The sequence below is a fragment of the Bactrocera latifrons genome, unplaced genomic scaffold (genome assembly GCF_001853355.1).
Source record: "Bactrocera latifrons isolate USDA-ARS-PBARC rearing strain unplaced genomic scaffold, ASM185335v1 scaffold_21, whole genome shotgun sequence".
Taxonomy (NCBI): Eukaryota; Metazoa; Arthropoda; class Insecta; order Diptera; family Tephritidae; genus Bactrocera; species Bactrocera latifrons.
Genome location: NW_017535630.1, coordinates 1,325,882 through 1,330,057, shown reverse-complemented (window position 1 = coordinate 1,330,057; position 4,176 = coordinate 1,325,882).

Here is a 4,176-nt window from a genome sequence, read left to right as displayed (position 1 = left end):
GAGCATCTTTCTCTTTGACACCATGTCTGATATCCCACGTGATCTGTCAAATACTAATGCATGAAAATCCTAACCTCAAAAAAATCACCCGATAGATCGCCTTTTCCTACTGTCGTCTCTGCAGGGGTACCTGCTTCGGACGTTGTTCATCAGTATGAAAAGTTGTATCTGTGCAACCTCCTAGACGTCGTTATGAAATCCTCGACTCGATTGTTGCGATTCTCTCTTTATGGTAGTCGAAAAAGTATTTTGGTATTTTGTTAATAGATGGGGCTGCAGACGTATATCTCCAGTGCTACCAATCATATTGTGGCATACCATATGGTGTTGGCAACGTGACATTTTAAGCTTGATTAACCAGAAAAAAATTGAATTCAGAGAAATTGGAAAAAAGTTATAGCTGTTCAAAAATGAGTAAAAATAATGAAGATTTTCGCTTTCTTTTGAAATTTTTGTATAAAAAAAGGGAAGAATGCAACGAAAGCCACCACTGAAATTTGTGAAGTTTACGGAAACGATGATGTATCAGGTCGTGTAGCACAACAATGTTCGCTGGCTTACGTTCTGGAAATTTCGATTTAAACTGCTGAAAGTTTTACACTGATGGAATGATGTCTCTAACGAAAAATGGCAAAAAGTGGTCGACCAAAATGGTTCATGTTTATTAAAGTAAATAAATATAAAAAAAAATATGTTTAAGCTTGATTAGAAATACGAAAAGACTTTTTCGACTACCCTTACATTACGTAAGAGATTTTATAGGCTTCCTGACAGCTTCCACAATAGTCGTATAGCTTATGAGTTATGTTTACAGCAAAGCCAGTAGAAGTATGAAGGTATAAACACCACCTGCATATATACTCCTAATAGTGCTAGCGCCTGTTTCATTCTACTATCTTAGAATTTTAAGCAAAGCTAGTATCTGCTTTACTAATCTCTAAGGTACTAAGATATTTGTGACATACTTAAACTTAAACATTTTGCTTCTGGAAAATATCTGTCTTGAGTACAAGCCTAAGATTGTCAGTATTTTGCTTCAAACTTCTGGAGGGTTTAGGTTTGTATAAAGTAACTATCAAAAAGGAGAAATCATTAAAAGAAATTGTAATTAAGGAAATTGCGACTTTTGTCTGTATTTTTAAGAAAAAACTAAAATTTAGACTTTCCGAGTCCATCATGCAACTGTTGTTTGATATTTATGAGCTTTTCAAGTGATTGTTGTTTTTGTAGCGGCAGCCCTTGGTCGGTTAAAAAAAGCGGGTCTGTTGCGGACTGTCGTTTGGAAGAGGTGATTCAAGTAGTGAAAGACATTAGCTTGGTGCCAAGTCTGTAATCGTCAAGAAACACTTTATTAGGCGACTGTACTAATCCATATTCCAGTCATCTTCTATACTTGGCGTCGAAACTTAAGCTTTCCGAGTGTGTAGTGTGGCTGTTTAATAGAAAACAGTTCAACCTAAATCAAGAAAAGAGAAGGCGCTGGCTCTTTCCTTAATAATTTGCCTGAAATCAAAGCCTCAAAACCAATTAATCAGCTAGCAAGTACCGTAGCGTCGAAAATCAATTGCTCATTGGTTGATTGTTAGTTTTCAATGATGCTATTCATGCCTAAAGCTGGCAATCAAGACATGCTCCAGTGATTAGTGTATATATACAAGCATGTGCTTAAATACTAATGGTTTCAGTAGCTACCAAGTCGATGTGACGAAGTGACCACCAGTGGACGTAACAAATTACCAACTAATCCCCATCATTTATCTTCCATACAGCTGCATAGATACATACCTAACTTATAGTACATACATAACTACTTACTATACATACATATCATTTACTTGCAATTCAGTGGCGAATGTCACGTTGGCTTCTCAGGTCAACGCTGTCATGCATTTTAACCCTCGAAGGCTAAACTCGATTCCGCTTTTTGCCATTTTGTCTTTTGCTTGTTGCAACCAGCAAGAGTGTTTGTCACTTTGGTGGCTTTGCCACTCTACATGAATTTGTCATTAAATTAATTGGAGCGCTTTAGGTGAACTTAGCAAGTGAGTGGCGGATGTCTTACTAAGCATTGTTTTGGATACACAACGTAAGTGAATGATGGTTGTCACATGGTGTTGCAGAGAACTTTGTGCTAATTATTTGACCTATAAAATATTCAGTTACTAGTCGTCTACTAAAAGGACGAATCCTATTATAATTAAAGCATATTAAGTAGTAGTCGAAAAATTATTTTCGTATTTCTAATCACATTTCAACTTATTTTTTTTAAATTTATTTTTTTTTGTTTATAATGAACTTTAATAAACCAAATATGTACCGTTTTGGTCAACCACTTTTTACCATTTTCCATCTAGAGACATTATTCCATCAGTGTAAAACCCTTTCTGGTTTTTCAGCGAAAAACTGAGACAAGTAATTTTTATTGGATTTTCTTGAAGCCAACTTTACTCCATTAAGGGAGTTCTACATAGACCGAAGTAAATAGTAGTCCGATGGTGCAAAGTCAGGGCTATATGGTTGATGCATCATAACTTCCCAGTCAAGCTTTCACAGTTTTTGTCGACTCATCAAAGTTGTATGTGGTCTAGCGCTGTCCTGATGGAAGACGAAGCTCTTTCTGTTGATCAGTTCTGGCCGTTTTTTTTCGATTTCTTGTTTCAATCTCATCAGTTATTGATAGGAGAATGTAAAATCAATCATTCGACCAGACTGGAGCAGCTCATAGTGGATGATTCTTTTACAATCCCAACAAACACTCAGCATAACCTTTCGAGGCGTCAATCCTGGCTTTGTAACCAAAATTTCGAGGCTTTTCCGTTTCTTGAGCTCCTCAATTGAGTAAAATTATTCCGGGGAGGCACTTTTTGAGTATGGAAAATTACAAATGATCGCTTCTGTTAAATATGGTGAGTGGAAACCCCGGTCTTATGCGGGCATAATTACTTCTCAAACAAAATAAGGCGGACAAGAGGCTTGGTGAAAAGACATTATTGCGCGCATGTATTTTTTACTTGTTAATTCATATACACGATGTTATAAACACCCTATCAAGTCACGGCTACTGAAACTACTATATCTGTACATTCAAACAATTAACGCGCAAATGAATACATACTTACCTGGTAAACATACGATAAGAAAAAGTTGAATGGTCACACGTGCACCTGAGTTTCGGTTAGAACCATTAAACGCACCAAAGCGTAATTTTTTCAGGATGCAATGGTGACCCATGGAATACGCGCGGTTTACTGCCTTACCAATGACACATATTTTGCTTATTGACGAAGTCATGCAGTCAGAAATGAGCCCCATCGCTGGAGATGACTTTTCGATGAAAATCCGGATCATCTTCAAATTCAATATGATCTTGTAAGGGTATACGCCAAGACCTTTTAGCAAAATTCGCTATTACGGCGTCACAGAGATGCCCAACGCATGAGAACCACGTGTGAGAGACTGATTTGGATTTTCCTCAATTGATGCGCTTCATTGTCTCACTGGCACGGGAACATTCTACACAGTTTCCATCGGTCTGTTTTTGTATGAAAATCCTCTTTAAAAACTTTAACAGAAATTTTTGGTAACGCTGTTGGGTAATTAACCGGTTACATAACCGGTAGGTGACTAAATTGACCCTGCATTTCACGATTTTCCAACGTTTTCTTATGGTATTGCTTTTGTGGCCTTTTTGACTGAGGTGCATAGCGTTAGTTTGCGTCTAATAACTTGAGAACGTTTGAATAAAGTGTTATGAAGCTTTGACAATATTCGAGATAAGGTTAGTACTTTTACACAAGCACATAAAACTTTGGTTTGTGAAGCGATGTCTTGATCAGTGCAAATATTTTTCAGCCCATTTTAATTTAGATAGTCATATAGAGTCAATTGATTACAGAATGTGAGAATGCCGACAGTTCTGTCCCCAACTAGAAATAGGGTGGATATACCACAGCTGCTTCAATAAAACAAGGTAGAATAAAATTTTATAAAAACTGTAATTTGTTTCTTCTTAAGTTATTACACTTATGTATGCATACGCGTGCATTTACATAACAAAACAAATAGATATGTAGATTGTACATACTAACTTGGTGATGCGGTCTATTGTTTGCAAATTATACATAATTATTATGAAAGTAAAAAAATCATTTCTTTTATTATGATTATATTCTTATA